At 41.3% G+C, this 27427-nt stretch overlaps 1 long non-coding RNA gene across 1 annotated transcript; it reads right to left on the reverse strand.

Moving 5' to 3' along the window:
- On the reverse strand, positions 1 to 27427 carry LOC118676768. The gene is made up of 3 exons (XR_004974216.1): positions 25382 to 27427; positions 7861 to 11439; positions 1 to 202 (listed from the first exon to the last, which is right to left on the reverse strand). It is a non-coding gene; the product is annotated as an uncharacterized LOC118676768 (long non-coding RNA).

Consider the following 27427-nt stretch of genomic DNA (forward strand, 5'->3'; position numbering starts at 1 on the left):
TTTAGTATTACCAAAAAAGTTTTATTAAATAGAACATGCCATATAATAACATTTTTTAAAAAAGAGACATGGAAGAATATAAACCAATACATTGACAAACGTTGTTTCTGGGGCACATTTATGCTGGGCTTCTTTTCAAGTTGGCTATTATCAGGGGAGAATTGGAGGAGGATATATTTTCTCAGAGCCTCACTTTCCTCATCTGTAAAATGAAAAGTTGGACTAGATCAATCCAGAGGTCCCCTCCAAGTCTGGTCCTGAATGCAAGCCCTGAATTCAAATATTATAAACATGTCTTGTGGTTTGGTTCATGTGGAACATGTACATAATATCAATACGGACATTCATGACGTATTGGATGTCATGAGGTTTTTTTCCTCTTGTGGGGATAGTGGAACTCTTCAAGTTGTACAGATTCTAGATCTTTACCTGTGCCTCCTCCCATGTCCTAGAAGAGCAATAAAGGCAATTGAACTAACAGTGTAGCAATTAATTTTTGTTTCTTTCCATTTTTTTCTACAGATTTTAATTTCTTTTTCAATTTTTCTTTCTTTTGTGTGTGTGTGTGTGTGTGTGTGTGTGTGTGTGTGTGTGTCACACACAAGATAGAAGCCATAAATTCCCCTATATCCCTCTAGATAATGGAATAAAAAACACCCAACTTCACATTGAACACAAGACTCTACTGCCCAAGATACTCTGGTTTGAAATCCAAACTTGAATTTTTATTCTAATTTGATATCTAAAAATTGGCAACCAAATTAAAAATTAAATGAGTTCAAGTTTATATTTATGACATATAAAAGGAAAGTTTTATATGTAACATTTCATTGTTACATATAAAAAGTGAAATGTTAAACACTAATTGCATGCCTGGCACCTGTGTGGGAATTCTGCCCTCCCAGCCAGGCTCAACCCCTAAATTCAGAGAGACTCATGGGATAGAGAGGACTCGAACCAGGGTGGGGTATCAGCTGGGCCGGGGAGAAAAGCAGGCTCATCCGGTGGTGCTGCATCATAGTGTTTATTGCTCTCAGAGAGGATGCTGATGGCTTTCAGGTGATGCATACTTGGTGAGAAAGCAGGTCTCTTGTCCACTATCAAGGCCTTGACTATGGACTATTTATAATCTCACCTTGTAGTCCTGGAAGAATGGCAAGCAAGAGACAATAGGATCCTAGGTACCAAAGCTTCATCAAACCTTCATCAACTTTGTAGAAAACTCATTTTCTTCTCAAATGAAACAGATGAATCATTCATTCATTCATTCATTCATTCTAGTGCCAGGATTTGGTCACAGATGAGACCTGCTCTTTGGAGAACTCATTGCAGGGAGGACCAGAGTGCTGGCTCTGGACCAGGCTGCCTGGTTTTGAATCCTGGTTTTTCCCTTCCTAGTTGTGAAAGCATGGACAAAATCAGTTAACCTTTCTGGTCCCCAGTTGTCTCATCTATGAAATGGAAATAATCACAACACAAATGAGTGCTGCCTGGCCCAAAGTAAGCATGCATATTAATCATTAAAATACAGCACAGGTGTTTTGCACACTTTAACAGAAGTATATGGCCACAAATAATTAATGTTGGGGAGTTACAAAGGATTCCTGATCAGTTAGGGTTCCATCAAAGAAGCACCACCACTACATAGGATATAAAATCAGAGATTCGGCCCTAACCGGTTTGGCTCAGTGGATAGAGCGTCGGCGTGCGGACTCAAGGGTCCCAGGTTCGATTCTGGTCATGGGCATGTACCTTGGTTGTGGGCACATCCCCAGTAGGAGGTGTGCAGGAGGCAGCTGATCAATGTTTCCCTCTCATCGATGTTTCTAACTCTCTATCCCTCTCCCTTCCTCTCTGTAAAAAATTAAAATAAAAATAAAGTCAGAGATTCATCATTGGGGCTCAGTCCTCACAATTGTAGGCATTAGCTAATTAGTCTATGTGAGACTGTTGCCTCAGAGTTTGGTGCAGGACTTGGAGTTAGAGGGGCAGGGAATTGGGAAGGAAATAGGTATGGCCAAACTGAAGCCCATTTCTGACTCTCACTGCTCCCAAGTCAGAGTGTTAGTGACCTGCAGGCATTCCCCTTGCTGGTCAAGGATTCAGAGAAAATGCAAGGGGAGATCTGGTAGAAACTAAAGGAGCTGAGGGCTCCAAAATAGGTAGATCAGGGACAACAAAGGTAAGACACCACAGCACACTATGTCCCACACCAATCTCTAAATCTTAAAACATAGTGGCTTTACTTCCATATTCCAAATATTGTGAAAAATGTCTCTTGTGGCCAACACTACTCTGCAGGAAAGGGGAGTCTGGGAAACATAGTTCCAGCTTACCTAAATTGACCTGGAACAAATCCACTATAGTTCTACAGAGGAAATGATGAAATTGGTTCTGAAAGAGTATTTGCCACAAGAAGAAAGGGAAAGGATATTCCAGACCCAGTGAAAATAATGTGCAGAAAATAAAAGGTCTGGTGTGTTCAGGACATCCATAGTGGTTGCAACATAAGGTGTTTTTCTTACAAAGCCACGGAATCAGTCCAATATAATCATGAGCCACTGTAGCTTGAAGAAGTACAGATCTATCTACTTATTGGGTCTAATTTTTCACTTTTAAAAAAAGAGACTTCTTTTTCTAATGTCTTTACCACTATCTAGGCAATTAGACAACAGCATTGAAAGGAAATGAACCTGGGTTTTGTCTCAGCCTTGCCCCACACTCTATGGGTGACCTTGGACAATCCTTTCACCCTCTAACCTCAGTAACCTCATCTCTAGGGATTTGAATTGAAGTGATAGCCAAGTCTCTAGAGTCACTTTAAACTTTAACATTCTCTGTTTTGTTTTGTTTTTGTTTTGGGGCTTTTTTTTGGGGGGGGAGGGGGACGTGGTGTTGGTTTTTTTGTTCTTTGGAAATTACTAGGAGAATAAAAGGGCACAGCAATTATCACTGTGGTAAAAGCCCAAACAGAAAATGTAGGACCCTTTGTCATATCACTTGACTTTTAGCTCTAGGTTCTGGAGGCAGGCAGCCTCTTGTGGTTGTTCCTGGAGTCTAAACCTGGTCTACGTTATGTGACCAAAGCCAGATTAAGGCTAATTTATATTTGTCATAGTAGCACTAGCCTTGCAGTGTGCTGGAAGCATCTAAAGCTGTCAACAAATGTTGCATGAATGAATTTGTGGCATCTGGTCCCAAATGTTCCATAGGTTTGGGGACAGTGTATGTGCCACTTTGAGGAGACCCTACCAGCGGTTCTCAACCTGTGGGTCGCGACCATCGGAAAACACTTATAACATATCAGATATTTACATTACGATTCATAACAGTAGCAAAATTACAGTTATGAAGGAGCAATGAAAATAATTTTATGATTGGGGGTCACCATAACATGAGGAACTGTATTAAAGGGTCGCGGCATTAGGAAGGTTGAGAACCACTGCCCCTCTTAAGCAGCGGTTCTCAACCCTGACTGCACATTAGAATCACCTGGGAATCTTTTTAAAATCCTGATTTCTGGGCCTCATCCTCTGAGGAAATTCTGTTTCTTTGTTATGGGGTGGGGCCACAGCATTAGTAACAAAGAAACAGAATTTCCAGAGGATGAGGCCCAGAAATCAGGATTTTAAAAAGATTCCCAGGTGATTCTAATGTGCAGCCAAGGTTGAGAACCACTGAAGGGAGACTCTGAATAGGAAATAGGTTCTTCAAATTCACTGTAATCTTGTCCTGTGTCCCTGGGAGGATTACAGGATAGAATAACTATGGAGGGAGCCAGGACAAAACCCTGCTACATGTTTAAAGTAACATGAATTCTAAACAAAGAAACAGCCAGCTGGCCTTTACACCTGTGCATATATTAATAAATAGCTCTGATTGGAATATTTCTAGATGTAGGTATACCGTCTCTCAAAATTATTGGGGAAAGTCAGATATTGTCCCACATTCTTTGCCTATTTTCAGAGATGTTCAAATGCTGATGCCCAAGGAAGACAGGTGCTGGACTTTGTGGAACCAAATAAAATGCTGATATATTTCATTTCTGTCCATTATGGAAAAACAATATTGCTAAAATACAATAGGTCTGTATTCTATGGATGCAACTTGAAACTGCGGAAAATGTGGACTTTGGAGCCAGGAAACATAGCTTCAAATCTGGGCATTCCTGATTAAGAGTTGCATATACTAAGCAAATTATTTCATCTCTGAGCCTCAGTGCTTTATTTTGATAAAAAGGAATGAACATACTAATTTATTAAAGATCTCAAGTAAAAATAGTATATATAACTAGTGGTGAGTGCTCAATAAATATTATTTATTTTCCTTATATACCTCAAAAAGTAAAAATATCTTATTTCTGAGTTTTCCTAATGCTATTTGTATGTTATTAGTTTATTTGTTGGGTTACATGCTTGCCCTTGCAAGCAGACAAGTGATATCAGTCACAATTGCTTAAGGAAAAAGAAACTGTGGGAAAAATAAAACTGAATACATTATTTTTTTGCACAGGAGTCAATTTCTAGCTTCATACAATCACGTTCTATGCAGGAAAGGGCTCTGAGCCTTGTTTTCTAGACCCACAGGCCATGAAAGCTGAAAGGTTCTTAGAGGCTGACAAAGCCATTCCATGGATGGGGAAACTGAGGCTCGGAAAGGGGAGTGAGTTGCCCAAGATCTGTTCATGGTAAGAAATAGTGTGAGAAAGGGAATTGAAGTCTTCTGATTCCTCGTCCAGTAATAGCATGTTGCCTCAGAGTCTTCTCTGATTCATCACTGGAATCTTGGAAAATTTCCTGTTCTCTGTCTACCAGTCTTCCCACAAAACAAAAGGCGGCAAAGATAACTCACAATCCATACCTCACAGAGAAGGCCCAGGCTGCAATGAGTTCAGCTCCCTGGACTATTAATTATTCATAAAAAACACCTAAATATTACAAGGGAGCTGCTTTGTAATTGTCAGATGGAAGGGTCCTTTTTCCATGGGGGTGGGAGAATTGATGGTTGAGTCCTTGATGTGTTGAATAACCTGGAATAAATCACTTACCCTCTCTCAGCTCCATTACACTTAGCTGTAAACAAAGGAATATGGTCCAAAGTCTAATTAAGCTTCCTTCTAGCCCTACTAGTCTAACTTTCTATCAGTTACTTCATATAAAGACCCAATCATGAGATGACTAACTACACTTCCCAATGCAGGGACCTAGAGCAACTTAGAATCACCACTAGGAAAATAAAAGCTAATGGGAATTAAATTAAAAGTAGGAAAAGAATATATATTTCTTTTTAAGCACTGTTTATCTGGTCTATAATCCTAATTATGTAAGAACACACTAAGACCTCTTAATCTTTAATAAGATTTCTAAGTAATGTTTCAGAAGTATTTCAGGCTTCTCCTTTCTCTTCTTTCTCCGGGCAAATGTGGACTTAATCTAAGGACATGTATTGATAGGCAGTGATTTAAAAAACAACAACAACAACAAAAAACAGGGTAAGTGGATCCAGATCAGGACTTGGGACCAGGTTTTTACTTTATTTAATTCCCTCTTGCATTATGAAAGGATGGAGAGAGCCACCAGCCCTGTTCAGAGAATTGGGGTGGGGGGGGGGGGCGGCTGGGATGGGGTGGGTGGGTTGTCACTGGCCAGCTAGGAAAGCCTTGGCCTTGCTTATTCCACTTTGAGCCTCGGTTTCTTTCTGTATAAGAAAAGGGGGTTGAATTAGATGCTCTCTAAACTTCATTTAAGAGCTAAAATATTAGGCTTGCCTGGGTTTTTAGGGCAGAGTTGCCAAATTAAGCTTCTCTTTGTCTCACAGCCCAAAGATCTCCATTTCTTCTCCCTATAGGACCCCAGTACCGCGATTCTGTTTAATTCATTTACAGCTGAAATCTGTTTCCTTGCAATGAGTATATGCATTTTCATAATTTTATAAAAGCTTTCAATCAATAAAGCCAAAGGTATTCCTCAAGGAGTTGCAATTAAAGAAGCAAAAATGTTAGGGATTGGTGATAGAAAGGGAGTCAGGGGAGGGGGGGACTGTGGTTTCCCTTGAAATCCTACCAAGTGCAAGCAGCCATGGCTCTGGTACCCTGAAACTGCTGAGTTGACAATGCCTTAATGACACCTGTTCTCTCTAACCTCAGTTTTGTATGTTCTTACAAGGAATCCTTCATCTGTGAAGACAGGTACAAATTGATGTATCAATAGAGACTTCTTTTAAATATAAGCCTAATGAGTTCACTCTCATTTTAGATGGCTTGGAAAGTAATCTGTGGATGAAATAGTTAAAATTTCACTGGCTTGAGATGTGTATCAGGCAAAACTCCCCTGAACGTTTGAGGAGTGAACATGCAAACATAGATGGGCAAAATTCTTTAGGTTCAAAGGCTAATTTGGGAAAAGAACCCAAAAAGTTGAGATGCTTAAAAGCTGAAGCTTATCTGACTTATTTGGGCTGGGGTTGGGAGAAGGCAGAGGCATTCATGGAGAAGACAGAACGTGATATGTGTTCTCACTTCACCGTTGTTCTCACTTTGCTGTTGCTTTAATGCTTATGTGTATTTTGATGGGAAATGTAATCCACATATTTTGAATCCTTTGCACTTAAACCTATGGAGGTGCTGGTTGGTGAGCGTGGCCCAGATGACCAGGTGGCTGCTAAAGAATTGGAAATCCTTGAAGCAGAATTTCATCAAAGCATGGAGATCAGTCCTCTCCCCAAGTGCAGGCAGAGAATGAGACAAAAATAGGGGGGGTCAGGGGGGCAAGCAAAGGGACCTGACGGGATATGGTCTGTGACCCCATATAGAGGTTGGAGGACTGTACAGGAAAGCCTGAAGTTGGGATTAGAAAACTGGAGCTTGAATCTCTTTAGCAACCATAGTTTCCTCCCTTTTAAAATGGACATTTTGATCAACAATTCTCACTCCTTGTGGTTGTGAAAATTAAATGAAATAATGCTTATGAAAGTTCATGGTTCTGCCCTTGGCACAAAATAGACACTGGATAAATATTTTATTATTGCTTTTAAGTCCAATGCAAATTCTTGTTTCTTTATGTGTTTCCAGAACTGGTTTACCCTGTCTCCCACCCACAAACCCTAGTGTCACCCTGAAAGCGGCAAGAAGTGCACTCTCTCTGGAAAACAATATAAATTGGCTCACATATTTTTTTTCATACTAACAGCATGATTTCAAAACACTTGAAAAAACCAGAGCCAAAGCAAATTCCTTTTCCACGCCAACCCCACACAAACTTTTTAAACCTTGGAAATCAGACAAGAGAGAGAGAGAGCAAAGAGAAAAAGCCCAGCCTTCCATTGCTTCACATCATATATATCGAGTTCATTTCACAAACACAAGGTGCACAGTCAGAAGTGCCTTGGGCAAAGTTTGTACCTTCTTGAATTCTGACTTTTGTTTACCAAGGTAATAAACCAGTTCTCTGCTGCCCCAGGTGTAAAGCTATTATGAAAAGGCATATTTGTATTTCACCCCGCCTCAGAGGTACGGTATGTGGGACATCCTGCACTGTAAGAGCAGCCGGGACTTAGTATTTACAGAGAGAGGCACCTGAGGGCGGAGGGCAGTGTCGTCTGTCCAGCTGGGAAAGGCTGAGCCCCAGCAGACCTGGCCATCTCACCTTTCTCTTCCTCTTCATCCACCTGCCTCTTGGACACCAGCACTCACCCTCTTTGCCTTGGCAAATAGCCCAGCCTGCAGGCGACCCTCTGGGCAGACTTTCCTGCTTCTATTTAGACAAGTTACATCCTCTTCTCTGGCTTTTTGTCCTAAGTTTTCCTACTAACCCAATGCGGATACACTTTGTACAGCCAGAATAGAGTAGATAAATACCGCACCTGCAGAAACTTTTGCTCCAATCCCGGGTCTGGAAATCTCCATGGCCTTTCTTCCACCTCCTTCACACAGTCTGTCACACACCAATGGGTTATCTGAGGCCTGGGATGGGTGGGAGGAAACTTTCACCCAAATCTCTGACTGAGCGAAATGGCCTGGAACCCACTCTAAATCATCTACTGAAATCTTGGCACGGGAAGGAGGAAAGAATGTATGGAAAAGGGCAGACTGAGAACGCCAAGGCCGTTAGCCTGGGCCAGTGGGAGAACTGCTGGGGTGACTATGCCTCTGGGCAAGTCTGGCAGACCAGCCAGAAACTTGCACTAAGACACTCGGCTGCATGACACAGGCAATTCTCTCAGTCATTATCAGACCTTGGCTAGAAGTGGCGCCTCCCTTTTATCTTCTGGAAGATGATTCTAGTTTCTTCAGTTTCTTCAGAACTTTGGGTTCCCTACTAGGTGCAGCAGCTTGAGCCAGCAGCTAAGGCAGCATAGGCACTCCATAAATACTTTCAAACAATTTATTAATTCCAGCTTTGTTGCTTGACAAAGATCTTGAGCAAAATAACTTCTATGAACTCAGATTCATCATCTGTAAAATGGGAATCATAATAGTAATTTCCTTTCAGAGTTTTTATAAGGATCAGGTGAAGAGCCCTGTGTAAACTCTAAATTGTTGCACAAACATTGCTACTTACAGCAATGTCGAACTCCTCCTTAGACCCACGCTTCTAGACCATGCTTTGTCAATCACGGTCTCCCTCATGCTGCCTGGAAACTCAGTATGAAACACACCCACTGAATCTACAAAGGTTTAGGGTCAATGGAAGGCAATAAGAGCACAGAGATTAATATAACCCTTTCCTTAGGGAGCTTAGTAGGAGAATGAGGATAAGAAACAAATATCCCATCATTGAATGCATAATTACTGAGAGCTTAATATTTAATCATTCAATAACTATTGAGGGCCAATTATGGACAAGGCATTGGGAATTCTTGGCTGAGAATTGTTTCAGTTAGGGTAGGCTAATATCATGACTCAACACAAAACATATTTATTTTTCATTACATAACAGTGCAAGATAGGTATGTAGGTTGCTGGGGCAACTCTCCTTCATCTAGTCATTCAAGAGCCTAGGTTCCTTTTGTCTTGTGCCTCTATCATCCCTGAGGGCCTTGTCATCATCTGGCAGGAAGAAGAAAGCATGCAGCAGTGTGCATGAGAGGTGTTCACAACCAGGCCTGGAAGCAACACTAGAGATTTCCACTCGTGTGCCATTAGGCAAAGCTCTGTTACACCCAACTAGAAAGGAATATGGAATGAGCCTTATTGTGTTTCCAAGAAGAAGAAACAGATTTTGGTGGACATCTAACCAACTTTACAATAATATAACAAGTAACAAGACAGGATCCCTACCTTCAAGGAGCTTAGAGTTCTAGGAAGGTTATGATAAACAAACATACAATGAAGATAATTTCAGCTAATAGCAGGTTCTCTGAAGAAAATAAAACAGGGGAATGTGATGGTGGCTCTGGGTGAGAGGGCCTATTTTAGATGGTAGATAGGGTTATCTGAGCAAATGACAGTGGATCTGAGACTGGAATGAAAAAAAAAAGTGATCAGTGACGGGAGAGGCAAGGGATGGAGAGTCCAGTAAAAATACAAGTGCCCCAAGATGGGACTTGCCTGTCAAGGTGAGAACAGAGCAAAGGCCACGGTGGTGGGGGTTCTGTGAATAATGGGGAGAACGTTATAAATAAGGCCAGAGAAGTTGGGAAAGGGCTTCAAAGCCATGGTAAAAAACAATTGGGTAAACAAGTTTCAAGATTCATGGTGATTGATATAGAAAGGAGATATCTGCAGATCTTCGGCTCACACTTCCTCAAATCAATTCACTGCTTTTCCCCAGCTCTGTTCTGTTCTGTACTGTAGGAGGGCTGACCCTGTGTATCCCAAGATCCTATGTCAGCTGTCTTCCAGCTGGTAACAGCCAACGGGAGGCACTGGCAGAAGATTGGAAGGTAAGAGAAAGGGAGAAGGAGGGTACCTCTCTCTCTCTCTTTCCCTTTCTTCCTCAGGCAGCTTCTACAGCAGGGCTCTGTCCCTTCATGGCTCCAGCTCCTACTATACAGGCCCTTCATGGACTAGGTTCCACTTGGTGACCTTCTGTCTTTGTCCCTCTAGTTCAGCCTGGTAGCAACCCTTGCTATTGCTAATGGTTGGACTGGCTTCCCAATTTCAATCACCTGTGTGGCCAATAACCTGAATTAGATTTCCTGTGACACTTAGAGTGGCTTCCATTTCCCTGGTTGGACCCTGATGATGATGGATAGGTACAAGGTACAAACCACATACCATGGGAATGTTCCCTCAGTCCCTGGTACCAGGCCTGGCATATGGCAAGTCCACAGTGTCTGTCTTGTTTTGTTTTTTACAGAGAGAGAGTGTGGAAGGCAAAGTACATAGAAACATCAATATGAGAGAGACACATCGATTGGTTGCCTCCTGCCCGCTCCCTGACCAGGGCTAGGGATTGAGCCTGCAACCGAGATACATTCCCTTGACTGGAATCAAACCCGGGACCCTTCAGTCCACAGGTTGATGCTCCATGAACTGAGCCAAACCAGCTTGTTCTCGAGGTTAGAGTTCAAATGTGTCCTATTGGCCTAAAACCAAGGAATCTCTAGGAAAGATCTGTTTTCATGCCTTTTCCAGATTGTAGAGACTGCCCACATTCCTTGGTTCATGCCCTCTTCCTCCATCTTCAAAGCCAACAATGGCAGATCACGTTTCTCACAATGCCACCACTCTGGTTCTGACTCTTCTGCTTCTCTTTTTTCTATTTCAGACATTTGTGATTACACTGGGGCCACAGGGTAACCTAGATGGCTAATCTCTATTTTTTTTTAAGGTCAGTTGATTAGCCAGTTTAATTCCATCTGCAATCTAAACTCCCCTCTCCCCACAGGATATAATATATTCACAGGTTCTGAGGATTAGCATGTGGACATCCTTGGGGAGTCACTATTCTGCCTGCAGCAGTGACTAACAGAGCACATACATCAAAATGGGGAGAGGGCGGTTATAGAGACTTGCTACAGGAAACAGTAGCTTGGGGCACTCTACTGCACACAGTAAGAACTCCATGTCTGTGAACTAAGATGAGGGGCTATCGTACTCTGGGGAGAACATTTGTGTCCTCTGGTTCGGGGAGTCTCTCCAGAGAAGCTTGAAGCATGGCTTGCTGTTGGAAACCCCTCTGAGTGTGCTCTTGCCTGCCATGTCTGGGATGCAATGCTGGGATGCAGCTCCTGTTAATCTCTCACCCAGGATGGCACGTAGATTTCTTGTTTTCTCAGAGAAAGGTTCATTTCAGAGTGGGGAGTGGGTGAAGGCAAACTGTTGGATGAAGCACATGAGGCCCATCAGTTCCAATTCAGGGACAACTGGAGTTGATGCAGGCATGCCATCCAAATATAATCAAACGCCTCCTGTTGCCAGACGACATGCTATTCAGTGGGGGATGGTGGGGGTTGTTGTGAATCCGAGATGCCTTCTGTAACTTTATCAGATGGGTACTGGGAGGAAAGAGAGGGAAATTCACTTTACTGGTAAATAAACTTCCAAACTGTAGCAAATTCCACAATAAGTGGGGGTGGGGGTGGGGAGGGCAGGGCATGCTCAGAGTGGCAGGATTTGTGACAGTGTAAACCCATGGGCAGCAGACAGCACCAGATCCCAAGGAAAATCTTGGGATCCACTCCCCCACTTGTGTGTGTGTGGAGTGGGTGGGGTAGAGAAATGAGTCTGAAGAGGATAGAGTTTAGGTAAGTAGAGAAAAGCTTTCTCTCTTTTGAACTACATTTTATGGAAATGACTTTCTTTAAACTGCTTCATTGGAACTGGAGTTCCACCACCCACTCTTCTCATCTCCTAGACCAGCACCCAAGGACAGAACAAGGTGAGAAAGACTGCCAGGCCTGATCTGGGAAAAAGGAGCCTGCCTTTAGGGACATTGGTCTGGGGTTAATGTCTTAGTCACTACAACCCAAAGGCATGCAGACTCTGATTTCAAGTTCTGAGCTTCTTGAACCACTGTGGGGTACTGTGAACATCTCAGGGAAATCTTTTGGACAGTAACCTGTTAAGGGATTGCATCTTAGTTGAGTCCTTCCAACTACCTTTGTCATTGGGAATGCTGTGTCATTCTGGTTATGTAACTTGGCTAGAGGTAGTATAATTGTATATTTTATCAGCACAGAGATGTTACATTAGGGACATTTCTCATTCTTGTAGACAATTTTTGGTTCCTGAGAACCTTGAAGGATTAATGGCTATTAACTCACTCAAAAAATGTTTAGCAGTAGACATAGGACTCCTCTCCAAGGATATATGGGAGGCAAGAGCTGGAGAGAAGCTGACTTTGATGCTTTCAAACTTTGTACCTTATGTATCTGTTATTTATTCGAAAAATAAATATATTATAAAATATACAGAATCATTATGATCTCAACTATATACAATCAGCAGGTAGAACAAGGGAACTACAATAAAATTTAATAGCACTCAACTTACTCTGATGATATTATTTGTCTTACCTATGATACCTCTGCATATCTTCTATGCCAGTGATGGTGAACCTTTTGAGCTTGGCGTGTCAGCATTTTGAAAAACCCTAACTTAACTCTGGTGCTGTGTCACATATAGAAATTTTTTGATATTTGCAACCATGGTAAAACAAAGGCTTATATTTTTGATATTTATTTCATATATTTAAATGCCATTTAACAAAGAAAAATCAACCAAAAAAATGAGTTCGCGTGTCACCTCTGACACGTGTATCAGAGGTTCGCCATCACTGTTCTATGCCTTCCTCAATGAGCAATATAAAAGATATTTTCTGGGAATGTGTCCATGCAGCATCCACTTACTCCACTGCCATTTTATTACTCAAAGATATTTTCAATGATTTAAAAGTTGCATTTTTTAAACAATCAAGGAAGCAGTATTTCTTATGCCACTGCTACATTAATCTATAGCTCAGGCTCAAACTGATAAGATAGTCCCCGCCCCTATGGCTTTTCCAGTTTCTTTTCAGTTTGCCAGTGAGTGGGCTGCATCTCTAAGTCTGATTCGTGGATCTCCTGTTGTTCACTCAGTCATAGTGAAACGCTGTGCATATGTCACCCTTCGTGACTGCTAGGTTTCGGTTCAGTTAACCTCCCTGTTATCACTGTCATCTCCACCGTCATTCAGCACTGTCTCACATTGTCAGCCAGCAAGCTTTTCTCAGTTCAGTGCCATAGGAGTTTTTAAGCACTTGCAACCTTTGACCATGTGCTGTGGGCGTGTGGAGGTGAATCCAAACTGTTCGGCTCCCTGAGATACTTCTTCTCTGAAGGGAGAGCGTATATATGGAGTTAGCTTTGTCTGGAGCTAGAAAGCCGTGAGGGCTGTAAAAACTATCATGACATATTATGACTGTCAGATGGGAGAAACAGGAAATGAGTGCTTCAAGGAGGAAACCTTCCTTCCTTCGATTCTCCTGAGTTCTTCGCCTGTGCTTCCTCTCTGGTCTTTATCACAGTCTGCAGTGTGTCATGTCCTTATCTCAGTCTTTTTTATTGCCTACTGTGGCCCGGGTGAGTGCCATAGTGCAACAGAGATACCAACAAAATGCTACAGAGCTTGGAGGAAGCTGAGATTAATTTCATTCTGGAGGCAGAATTTGTAGAGGAGCTAACATTTGATCAGACTTAAGGGATTGATGACATTTAGATAGCAGAGACAGAAGACAGAATAACTTAGAGGAAGAGCAGGGCAATGAGGATGGGGTTGCTGTGTAGGGATGAACTTATCTAAACTTTAGAGGCCACATTTGTAACGTGAAGTGGACTCTGAGGCTCAGAGAGGTTAAGCAGTATGATGAAGGTCACACAGCTTGTCAGAGGTTGCTGCCAACATCAAGTAGCACATGGAATAGTAGGGCTAATGTTTATATAGCACCCACTGGGTGCCCATGCTCACATAGCTAGTAAGGAGTAGAGCCATGGTACGTGCTCAGGGCTCAGAAGTGAAGGCCTTAGCCACTATTCTATATCACCCTCAAAGGATAAGAAAAATGGCCCATATACCAAAGCATTCCATTATTCCTTATAACTTGAACCTGTCCCTTGAACCCCAAATGTTGTTGATCTTAAATTCTAGGTTGTTTCTGAGCTAATTAAGCTTCCCAGATAATCACCAGCCTGTTGACCTGGTACCTAGTCTGCTTGCTAAGATGTTACTCTAGGGGTGAACTTTCCCACAACTGGAGAATTTAGTTCAAACCTTGGACCCAGCTTGATTTGGCTTGGCCTAAGGCATTGGGAGAGCTGCCTACTCTAGGCCTGACTGTGGCTGTAAGCAGAGCTCCTTGACTCCAGGCAGCATGCAGAAACCTCTCTCAGTTCTGAATTTCTACGATGGGGAAAGACATGAGCCACATAGGCATCTTCCAGGTTGATAACCTTGTTGAAGAAAGAATCAGCGTAGGGCCAAGTTACGGCCAGGTATGTGAACAGCCAAATGGGACATTCTTGCCATTGCCCAATACCATGATGCCTTTTTTTTTTTCAGGAGACCTTTCATTATTACTGGAAAAATGCTAACTCCTGGCCTAATAGAAATCAAGTCTTGGAACTGGCACTATGGCAGTGTTCCCTGAGAATGTTCTCCATTATTTGTTTTCATTACTGCCGTGGTGGTACCTTCAATGTCACCATTACTGCTCTTGACAGAAAAATGATCTAGGAATAAAGTTCCTTTCTATGCTCTTCCAGGGGGAAAAAATAAACACTTTAGAGTGATAACATGCTATTTGTTTGTGCGTTTTAGTTCACAGTACTTTCACATATTGCACTTTCAGTCTTCCTAACAAACTTTTGGTTGTGTGTGTGGTGGTGGGAGGATGGGAGGAAGGTTCATGGAGGAGAAGCATTACTTTCTTTGGATTCATGGGGACTCTGAGGCTCAGAAAGGTTAAGCGGTATGATGAACATCACACAGCCTGTCAGTGATAATATAGGGACACAGATGCCAGTTTCCTGCCTCCAGACCCTATGCACTTCTCACATTTCTGAACTCCCAGAAACATGGTCCTTAGAATTGGAGAGAAGTCTCTTAGCCTGATGTCCACACCCTCCCAACTTCACCCTTAGCTATATTATTCTAAGCAAGCATGTCAAACTTGCAGACCACGGGCCTCATGTAGCCCACAATGTATATTTTTGCAGCCCAGCCAAAGCAGTATGTAAGATATGTTTTAATAAAAAAAGAAATTTTGTAACTTAATTTTTATAATATCCTGTTATACATAATTATTAATAACGACCTATAATGTTCGCTAATGACTGATTACTATAATCGTGTTCCATTCATTTCCCTTATAGACTTTACACGCAGGCACACCATTTCTCTCCACTAATACTAGCAGCGAATATTTTAGCAGCCAATTGCCATTTCATTAGTCTTGGACTGGCTTGTTTAGTGTGCACAACAGGAAATATTTTGCTTTCAGAGAACAAAAAAAATAGGTTTATTTGCGTTAAGCTTATTAATTTGTGCAGTTATTCAGTGTCTGGTAAGTTAATGTTCAAGAAAAAATATTAATTTTTATTAAAATGTCTACTATTTTATGTTAATGATTACTCATTTATTTTAGCCCTTTGTATTCAGCATGTCTCTATCAAAATAAACCTACGTTTCTATGAAAATTAAAGCTTCTGTTTTTTTTGTGGCCCACATAAACCTAAACCTTGTTTATTTGGCCCTTTACCTTTGAGTTTGACATGCTTGTTCTAAGGAATTTGTCAGTTTCTTTTGGGAATGCAACTCAGGGCTCAGGCTCCACAGGGAGTAGATTTTGCCCCCAGAGAACAAACAATTAGCAATGTCTGGAGACATTTTAGATTGTTACAACTAGGGAGAGGGAAGTGGATGGTACCTGCATCTAGTTTGTAGAAATCAGAGATGGTGGAAAACATCATATAATGCACAGGAGAGCCCACTGTAACAAAGAATTATCCAGCCTAACACATTAACAGAGCCGAGGGTGGGAAGCCCTGGATTTGATTAAAGGAAAAAAACTCTTCAATTCCCAGATTCCCATGAACATAGAGGGTTTTCCACGAATGTCTTCTTTTTCAAAACAATTATAGACAAAATGCATGCATTTTTCTCCTCTGACCATAATGATGATCTGCCAACTATGTCAGAACTCAAAGGGGAAATGAGGCCCAGAAAAAAAGAGGTAACTGCTCAGGGTCACCCAGCTAATGTGTGACAGGGAAGGAACAGCCGGTTCTCCTGCCCCACCTTGAAAGCATTTTCTATTTCATGATGCTACATTCCCCTGCTCACTAGCTCTGCTTTGAGCCATTTTCTGACTCACTGACTTAACAAATGTTGTGATCTGAATATGCTTGCTAACACAGACCTGCTTACTGAGTATCCAATACAGAATGAGGAGGCGTGAAACAACCTAATGGATCTGAGAAGAACCTCCTTGATTCTGCCTCATTTCCCTTTCCGTCCTCAGGGTCCTCAGACCCAGGCCCTTAGCACAGATGCTGGGCAGAGGGACTTGTCCTCTCTCCTTAGGAGACAGGAGCTCAAAGATCTCTCCTGGAAACGAAACTGATACCACCTATACCCTCAGATTTCCTTGCAGGAGGTATATTACCGAAAATACCTAATTTTCTTGGAACTGATAGGTTTTCTTTCTCTTGATTTTTCATAGCTGGTTCTGTTTGTTTTTCACTCAGCCAGTCAGTGAAACTGGGTTGGTCAGTGAAACTTTCTAAGGACTGTAGGTTTCACTTTCAGGGTCTGAAAGTTTAGGTTTGGGCTTTCAAAAGCCTTCACAAAGACAATTGCGTGTTCAGCATTCTAGGCCAAGAGTGAATTTAAAACTGCAGGAACACAAAAAAAGCTTAGTTTTTATTGAGTAGATTGATTTATACAAAATGTTTATTTAACACGTGCTCTGTATTAGACTCTGCAATGGCAATAGAGATACAGCCCCGAGCAAGACCAAATGTTTCCTTCCCTTGATTCCTTACAGCCTGGCTGGGAAAGTTAGTCAATAAATAGCTCCCTTCTCCCCCCTGCTGCATCCCCTCCAAAAAAAAAACAAAACAAAACAAAAAAACAAAAAAAAACAAAAAAAAACAAAAAACAAGCAAACAAACAAAAAAACCAGCCTTTATTTATTCTCTTATGAAAATACTCTCAGCTTTTTTTCTTTGTCAAATTTCTTTTCAGTCTTCAAGGGTAAAATCAAATGCCAATCCATTAAAAAAAAACTTTTAGAGCCCTAACCGGTTTGGCTCAGTGGATAGAGCGTCGGCCTGTGGACTGAAAGGTCCCAGATTCGATTCCGGTCAAGGACTGTGAGCCTGCAATGTTTCTCTCTCATAGGTGTTTCTAACTCTTTATCTCTTTCCCTTCCTCTCTGTAAAAAATCAATAAAATATGTTTTAAAAAAACTTTTAGATATCTCCCTAGACAATCAGGAAATGCTTGTTAAGTATATCTTCAAACTCTTTTCCAAATGGCTACAAAATCGTTCAGCATTTATTGTGGCTTCTTGTAGGGAAGCAACGTAGTCTGGCTGTTAAGAGATACCTGTGTTCAAATATAAATTATATTATGTACCTACTGGTGCCTTGGGCAGATTACTTAGCCTCTCTCTGAGTCCAGTTTCCTGGTCTGCTGTGAGGACATAATAAAGCCTCCACAGTACCTATCATGTGGCAACTATTCAGTATGGATGAGCCTAACTGCCAGACACTAGGCTCTGTAATGTGGAGGATCCAAAAACCCAAGTGACATGGGCACTTCTTCCTAGGAGGTCATAATATAAGGGTAGACAGCAAGGTCACAAAATGTCTGCAGAAGAGAGTCCACACATTTGCTATAAGAAGTATTTGAGATCAGACAAAAATTAATTCTGAATAAGTGAACCTGATTCTATGCAAAGTTCTTTGAATGAATAGAATTTAAACTAGACTTTGAAGAGAGGACAGGGTCCTCCAGGCAAATCCTGGCAGGCAGGGGAGTAGGGAAATGTGTGTTGGGTATTCTCAGGAGAGGATGTGGCTTACCCAAAAGCAGTGAGTATAAGAGTACTGGGTATGGTCAGGCAGTTGTGTACATAAAGAGTGGGGTTCTAGAGGTCAAGTGAAGGGTGAGAGGAAGAAGTTTTGTGATTGAAATGAGATGGAATAAGGGGTGATTAGCAGAGTTAATTGGAAAAGTAGACCCAAATTCTTAAAGGCTTTGAATGCCTAATATAAAGATTTGGACTTCCCCTTGAAGGCAAAAGGCTCCCAAGGTATCTTTCCTACTTAGAAGGATGATGCAAGCCAATCACATCTCTGCCATCAAGAAGCTCACAGTTTAGTCAATGAGAGACAAGTGGAGAATGATTGCTAAGACAATGTAATGAATGAGATGCAAGAACCATGAAAGAATAAAGTGCTATGAGGTGCAGAAGAGAAAGCATCTAAGGAGGAAGCCTTTGTGAGAAGAAAGGAAGAAACCTAATACTGAGTGTTCCCCCACCATTGCAGTCCCACACTGTATTATACTAACCCTTTAATTTTGTAGCTCTTCCTCTCTGGACTGTTAGTTCCTAAGGGTCCAGATACAGTGAGTATCTACATTAAACAAACTTTCAAAAATGTTGCTTAAAATGAAATATTGGCGATAACTCTGGGCATAGCATGTACAGTGGATTGGGAAGGAAGACTATTGAGGCTGGAAAACCACTTAAGGAGTTTCTACATTAGCTCAACTGAGAGTTGGTGAGGCTGGAAAAAGAGCAGTGGATTGGGCATGGAAGGGATGAGATGGATCAGAGATAGACACAGAGGAAGAAAAAACATCAGGAACTGATTGAAGATAAAATGGATGAGAGAAGAGGTGGGGTCAGAATGTATACAAGATGTAGAATCAAGGTTCTCAGCAGAATAATTATGCCATCAACCTATCAACCCAGAGCAGAAGGGCTCAAATCACATGGACACAATACAAGTGGGAATTCAATGAATACTTGTGGAAAGAATGGATGGATGGATGGATGGATGGATGGATGGATGGATGGATAGGTGGGTGGGTGGATGGATGGGTCTTCAACATTAATCTGGGAATTATGGAATTATGGACTCGTTTATTAATAAAACTGAAGGGGAGTTTATTTATCATCAACCTTCTCATTCTATATATGAGTGAAATGAGGTAAGATGGGGGAACCGAGTGCTTTTGATCACACAGCTCCTAAGTGATAAATTTAGGGCATGAAATTAAATATCTGGATGCCTAGGCTAGTGTTCTTTCCAGTATGTTATATTTTCTTCAATTCTTAAAAAGAATTTCAGAGGAAATGGTATGCATGAATATCATATCCCACTTGTAATTTTTTTAAACTAAAAGCGACATTGGAATTTCATTTCCGTTTCGCTGATTAAAATAGGAATTCTGAAAGTCATGAATATTGATCAAGGAGTCCTTGCCTTTGGGGCCAAATTCTTCCAGTGGCTGTTACCTTCTACAATCCCATCTCCCCAGACATTCTTCTCTGGCCCACCCAGATCCACAACTTGCAGCTGAAAAATATGGGGTGTTCCTTGGTGAACATGTGTGGGAAAAAGGCTAGCACCATTCTGAAGGCACTTCCAAGAGTACCTTCATCACTTTGCAAATGTGATAATGACTTTTAGATAGCTACCTGGTAATTTAATCAATCAATATCTATGAGGCACAACTCTAAAACAGCTACAGTTTTCCTTACATCACAACAAAAAAATCCTATTTGTTTTCCCCAATTTTTATGTATTGAGTGCCTCTGGTGTGCTCCTCAACACACTAATTGTCATGGAGGAAGAGATGATAAAAGAAGTTTAAGATATGATCCCTTTTTTAATGGGTGTGAGGATACTCATGAGGAGAGGAGACTCATATGGAAGAAAAAAATCACAATAATTTATGCTGTAATAACCGTCTCTCTTTGGTAACTTTCAGGCATTAAACAACTAATAGAGTGAGAGAATCTCAAACTCAGAAGCTCAACACTTCACATTTCTTTTAGGAATTTAAGGATGATGTCAGCATCCTAGCCTATATAGGTTATCAGTCTCTGATGTCAGAGAACTACTTTCTCACTTTCTTGTCTCCCAGGGACAGTATTATGGTGGGCTAATGAATCAACTAATTAAATGTAATGTTGTGAAGCTGACTGCTAGGAGAAGGGATATTACACCTAGCCTGGGAAGAGCTACCCAGAGCCTCCTTACCTCTGTTCTCTCTTCTCTCTAATTCCTCTCCCACACTGAACCTGTTGATCAAAGCTATACTCACATCATGCCAGGCATCGTCCTTAATATTTTCTGTGCATTACCTCATTGTCTCATTACCTCATTGTCTAGTGACAGCAGATTTGGAATCTTGGTGCCATCATTGCCAACACTGAGGTGTGTGTTATTAGACAACTGATCATTCTCTCTATTCCCTTTCTTCATCTCTGTAAACGATGAGGCAGTTCCAGAGGGAGAGCAAGTGTGGAAGAGGCACTCCCATGTCAATGGCCTGTTACAGTGTGAACTAACCTTTATAAAAAAAGTGATATAGCCCTAGCCAGTTTTGCTCAGTGGATAGAACATCCACCTGGGGGCTGAAAGATCCCAGGTTCGATTCTGGTCAAGGGCACATGCCAGGTTGCAGTCTCGATCCCCAGTAGGAGCCATGCAGGAGGCAACCAATCAATGATTCTCTCTCATCATTGATGTTTCTATCTCCCTCTCCCTCTCCCTTCCTCTCTAAAATCAATAAAAATATTTTTTTAAAAAAAGAAATGATGTAATTCCCAGTAAGATTTAGAATGTGCATAGTCTTTGATTTAACAACCTAATTCTGGGAATCTAGCCTATAGAAATAATAACAAGAGTACAGAAGGGTGCATGTGCAAGGATGTCTGTGGCAGCATCATTTGTAAAAGCACACAGGTGAAATCATCATAAATGGCTATCAACAGAAAAATAGCTAGACACTTATGTTATATCTAGTCTATGGACTAGAATGCATATGAGTTATGAAGTTGGAAGTTTTTTTCACAATATATTTTTAAATAAAAAACAGATCAGTATGTAAGGCATAATTTCTTTTCCATAAATATGTGTGTGAGTGTACATGTATATCTATGTAGAGAGATATATATTTGATTTAACTTAGGAAACTAAGTTGACTGATAAATGCTAACAGACTAAACGAAGAAACTTTAACTTCATTATGTAATTTTTTAAAAACTTCGTAAGGTCAATGTTTAATTTTTTGTCCTTTTAGAACTTTTTAAATACAAACTCACATCTGCCTTCTAGGGAGGAGGATCTGGGTAAACAGGAGGCCCTTTCCTTCTTGGATTGCTTACCATCACCAAGAGGAGGCCTAACAGCAAATCTACCGTGTCGGGGGCAGTCAGAGGGATGAAGACTTAAGATGAGAAGAAAGACAGAGAAAACCTACTGAGAAGGTAGGAGGTTTGGGCCACCACAGGAGGTAAATAAATCAATGAAAATATCCTAGTAGGTCTCTTATGAGAAAAGGACTAACATATTTGGTTCGAAATTATTGGAGTTGCTGTCATGTCCTTTCCTCTGTGTCCAACCCCAGGCATCCTCCAACAAAGTCTACTTCACACACATACACTCACATACAAAATTTAAAAAATAAAATAATGACAAAGATGGCTTTCATCATCTCTAAGCTCCCTTCTGACTAAAATGCTGGTGACTTTGTACCCTTATAATGTCTGTCCTCACCTGGCCCACCTCCACCCCACCCTCATTTCTCCCAGGCTGCCTGTCCCACCATTCATCCTCCAGATGAGCCCTGCATTCCTACACCTTCCAGCTCTTCTCTGTGCCTCTCTTGGTCTAGGATCCCTCTACTTTCTCTGCCTCAAGGGCCCTATACAACCATTAAAGCTGTGCTCAAATGTGCCCTTCCTAAAAATCTTGCTTGTCCTCAAAGCAGAATTAATTAACACTCCCCTCTGAGCTCCTTCTGTTACATTGGGTAGAGGAAATAGTGTTGCCATCACTCTCCCCCCACAGCCCAAATGTGTTTGCTTATCTCCGTGTCCTCAGCTTCTAACACAGTGTCCCACACATTGTAGATGCTCAAAAATTATTGGTAAATACTGAATTGATGAATGAATGAATCCAGCTTTTGTCTAGCTTTGATTTCAAAGTCCTTCCTGACACTGAAGCTGAAATCTTTCTCCCTATAAAATGCATCTAGTGGTCCAAGATCTATGGGAACATTCTGCTCTAGATGCCTCTTGCTCTGCCCACAAACATGTCTCAGGGTCATTCCATCAGTTGTATATACCAGGCTGTGCTGGTCCCTGGAGTGTTCTTGAAGCCTGTTCAGATTCATAAGGTCCAGTTTTTCCAGGCTGAGGGGTGACATCTAACTGAGTTTGGGCCAGGGCCTGCCAGAGAGGTGGTATCTGGGCCAGGGGAGGTGACACTGGCACAGAAAGAGCGTTTTTCTCCAAGTAAAAGGCTGATTTTGCCTTGCGGGTAATGGCCCTTTAATAGCATAAGGATCTTGTGAAAGTCCTTGGCCTGGCCTGTCTGGGCACTGAGAACTGGCAGTGCCAGTCCTGGCATAGAAAAGCCCCACCCAAGTTCATTGATCTGTTTCTATCCTCTGACAGACCCTGAGCAGGAGTCAGCACATTTCCTTTGTGTACAGATTTTCCCTGTGCCAGGCTCACAAAGACAGTTACCTGAGCTGAGAAGGTCAGGCAGACTTTGAGTTGTCCATGTCTTGTGTGTGTACCCACATGCCTTCATTGCTACCCCACTTCTCTTTTCTCTCTCCAAATGTTTCTCTTATTTTCTTTCTAGTTCTGTTTTTCTTTCTTGATGTCTGTGCCTTTCTCTTTGTCTCATTTCAACCTTCCTTCCTTCCTTCCTTCCTTCCTTCCTTCCTTCCTTCCTTCCTTCCTTCCTTCCTTCCTCCCTGCTTTCCTCTCTTGCTTCCTATGTTTATTTCTTCTCAGTCTTTCTTAACTTCTGTCTCTCATTCTTACACCCTGAGTTTAGACTCTTCCTCATTGTCCTGTCCACAAGGACTTCCTTTCCCTCCTCATCTTCATGCCATCTTCTCTTCACCAGCATTGCAGAAGCCTCCCCTTTGCTCTTCTGCCTGCACTGTTGGAAGGAAGTCAGATGACTTTTTGTATTATCTCCCCCACCTTCTCCTCCAAGCCTCTGAGCAAAGAGGCCACACAGTCTCCCACTCTACTCAAAAATTGTTTGAGGTACCACCCCTGGCGCCTGACCCTTACCAGGATTCTCTTCCAAGGGTCAGGTTGACCAATGCTGATACACAGAGAACAAACCTGGGCCCCTGGCCAAGCCAGAGGGAGGTTGGCTCTAGGATGCCTCAAGCTGAGAAGGGCAACCCAAAGAGCAGTTCTTACTCTCCCCCACCCCCATTTTCTAAGTCTGGGCAGGGTATCTCTGCGTACTCTGGCCACCTCTGGGTGGTCATGAATAAGTGCTTTGAATTTACAGCCATAAAGATGTAAGGAGATCTGCCCATTCTATAGTCTTTCCTAATTCCTCATAAAAGTTGAAATGAAGGCCCCTGCTAAGCTTATCACCACTCTGAGGGGCTTCTAGGACATGGTGTGGATACAGATGAAGTGTCTCTTCCATTAATTTATTAAATTAACATAATTGAGCAGTAGCATCTCTGGGTTTGGGAACTGAGATACAAAATGTTTCTAGTTCTCAAAGACATTATGACTTAACAGAAGACATGGATCAGTACTCAGGCAAATTAGAAAAGCTTGGATAATTGCCAAGGACAGTATGGATAAGGTGTTGGAATATAAACAGACTAGCATATGTAAAGATACAAAAGAAGACATTTGAGTCCTTAATTTTTGCAGAAAACAGCAATAAAAGAACATTTGTGTACAGTAGTCTCCCCCCTTATCTGTAGGAGTTACATTCCAAAACACCCAATGACAGTACTGAACCAATATATGCCATGGGTTTCCCTATACATGCATACCTATGCTGAAGTTTAATTTATAAATTAAAGTAGGAAATTTCACAGATAGATTTGTTCTTACCATAAATCTTGGACCTAACATACAGTTTTTTCTTTCTTTATTAACTTGAGAACTTTCACTTTTTCACTGAAAGGAAGCACTTTACAGATTCTCTTTGGCATATCTGACTTGCCAGCATCATTACTCTATTGCTTTGGGGCCATTATTAAGTAAAATAGGGGTTACCTAAACACAAGAACTGGGATACCAGGATAGTCAATCTGATAACCAAGATGGCTACTGAGTGACTAATGGATGGGCAGTGTATGCATCATGGAAACACCGGACAAAGGAATGTTTCACACCCCAAACAGGACTGAGTGGGACAGAGGGAAATTTTATCATGCTATTCAGAATAACATACAATTTAAACTTTATGAATTGTTTACTTGTGAAATTTTCCACTTAATATTTTCGGACTGAAGTTGACCACAGGTAACTGAAACTATGGAAAGCAAAACTGTGAATAAAGGGGGACTGACTACTGTATATGCAAAATGCTCAGGAGAACTGTTACTAATTATAATGGGGGGGGGGAAGTATGAAAAAAATGAGCAAAGTATTAACAAAAACTAATGGTCAAAGATTTGACTTGCTTTCTACCTCCACAAAACTCTGATATTTTTATTTGAAGTTGATATATGTTCATCAGTCCTGATTCCCCTTAAGCCCTGATTCCAGATCAGACATACTGCAGACAGAAGAAGAAAGACATGGTAGAAAGAGGATTTAGAACCAAGAGGTTGAATCATAGTTGTCTTTAAAATGCCACTTTGAACAAATCCCTTTTATGTTAGCCTTTATTCCAAGGCTCCATCAACATTAAAAGTGATGTTGTTTCCCAGATGGATAGCCAACTGGTGGGTTCTGTCATGACCCTGCAACTGAATCTTCTGTGTCCTCCATTATCAGTCCCGAATTCCTAAAGCAACAGTATTTTGGGGGAGAAAATGTGGGGTATATTTTCACACATTTTATAAATGAGGAATAGAAAAATATTTGAGTCCTACACCTCACCCCCAACCTACCATTCACCACATCTTTCCAGTCAAGTAGATGGAAAGAGGCAGATAAAAGGCTTGAGTTATATCTTAAAAACAAACAAAAACAAAAAACTGTGTGGAATGAAGCAAGAAGATAAGCCAGTTCAGCTCCTAATTTTAAGATTGGGGAAAATTAGGCCCATAAAGAAGAGTGGCTTAGCCAAGTTCACATAGCAAGTTCGTGATACAGCTAGAACTCAGAGCCCTGCGGAGCCAGCTGCCAGGGCTCTGTATTACACTCAGTGTGTCCACATCCCTGCCTCAGTTCCCCAGGTGCCCTATGACCAGTTTCTCTCCCCATTCTGATACCTGTTGTCCGCAGTAAGGCTCCATCCTTCACAGAGATAGCCCATATCCTACAGAGCACATCAGGGCCACTTCAAAGTGTGTCTTGGTGAGTTCATGAGATCTGTCACCCTTCTTCCAGGTGGGACATTGAGGCTTTCTGCAACAGGCAGGTGTCCCATTGGCAAACACCAGCATAGTTTCATGGAAGTGGGTTTCTGCTGACAGTCTTGAGCCATAGCAAATTCACTTCTTGCCTATACAGAGAATGGGTGAGGTACAATATAGAGGTAGGGTAGAGGTGATGGAGACCTACTTATTTCTTTGCTAGAGGACATACACACTTCCAATTTCAACCAGGACAACATGCATAGAATCACAATCCTCCCTCCTAACCCTCAGGAAAGAAAACTGATTCTTTATCCATAGAAATAACATGATTGACATCGGGAAGGGTGAGAGGAAGTCAGCTTTGTGGGCATTTATATAAATAATAATTTTCCACTGGGAGCTGTGAACTCTCCTTGTCTTTTCTATTTTTAAATGTTAATTGCTTCTAATTTTGTTTACATAGGCGGAGCTAATGAGAACATAACCATTGAACTTAACATTTCTGGTTTTGGACACTTGTGATTTATTTTTGCACACATGCACCAAATTAATGCTAATTATTTTAAAGGATCAGGGTTTCTATTCCAAGAGGGATGACGACAGAATGTCAGTTTGCAGTCTCTAAGCATAATGTCCCAATTATCAATGCATTCCAGACCAGAATGGACTTGGCACCTTCTAGAAGGGATTTGGCTGCACTTTTATCAGCAAGTCCATGGACGTAGTTTTATTAAAACTTGCTTTCTAGTAACTGCTGAGTATGCCTATACTTTCTTCTGTCTCAAGGGCTTTTTAGTGCCATATAAAAATTCCAAATACCCACTTTTCCATATCCAGGTACAATACTTCTCTCATAGAGTGTTTTTGATCTTTTTGGTGGAAGATAAATGTTACTTCTGTGAAATTCCTAGAGTTTGTTGCTAAGTCTTTCCTCAAAGCACTCTCTACATTGTATTGAAATTATTTATTCACCTCTTATCTCCTTTGTGCTTATAAGCCTCTTTGTGACAATATCTTATCTGAGTTATCTTTGTCCCCACTGCATGTTAAACTTCTCCTGTGCCTTGTATATATTATTAAGTGCTTTGTGCATTGATTTAATTGAGGATTTTTATACCTAATATTCTACCTGCCCCAATAAGATTTTAAGGAAGGTTTAAATAAATGTATATGAAACAAAAGAATAAATACATCTACACACAAAAAATGACCAAAGTCTATAATAAATTGTATTAATAATCTGACTTATCTGAATAAGCCAAAATTTAACTCATACCTAGAAAAAAAAAAAACCCAAAGGTCTGTGCTGTGAGAGATGGTTGGAGAATAGTGACAAAGGATTTAAAACTTGACCCTTCCACCAAAGGAACCAAAACTTCACATAGGATATTTCCTCAACACAAATATTAAGATGAGCACAGCAGATGAAAACCACCCCACTGGTGGAAAGGGGTCACTGACTACATTGAATGAATGTGGAGCATGTAGTGGCCAAGGAGATATGGCCACAGAAGAAAACCAGTAAACAGGTCCATCATAATTTGTTCTTATACCATTCACTTATTCACCCAACAAACTTTTATTGAGAAGCTTGATGTCAAGCACTATGGAAAGGTGAAAATGAACTCTTTAGACCAGAGGTCAGCAAACTAACCCAATGGGCCAAATCTGGCTCACCATCTGTTTTTATGAATGAAGTCTTATTAGAATACAGTCATGCCCATTCATTTATATATTGTCTAAGGTAATTTTTTTTCTCTACAACTTCAGAGTTGAGTAGTTCTGACAGAGACTCAATGTCCTACAAAGAGTCAGAGAGAGGGAGGAGCTAACAATGATAAGATTTCTCTTGAGAAACTGGGCAGAAAGTAGAGCTACTCTCTGGTATTGTGATTCCTCCAACTTTGTTCTTCTTTCTCAGGATTGCTGTGGCTATTCCGGGTCTTTTTTTATTCCAGA

Source organism: Myotis myotis, unplaced genomic scaffold (genome assembly GCF_014108235.1).
Source record: "Myotis myotis isolate mMyoMyo1 unplaced genomic scaffold, mMyoMyo1.p scaffold_m19_p_2, whole genome shotgun sequence".
Taxonomy (NCBI): domain Eukaryota; kingdom Metazoa; phylum Chordata; class Mammalia; order Chiroptera; family Vespertilionidae; genus Myotis; species Myotis myotis.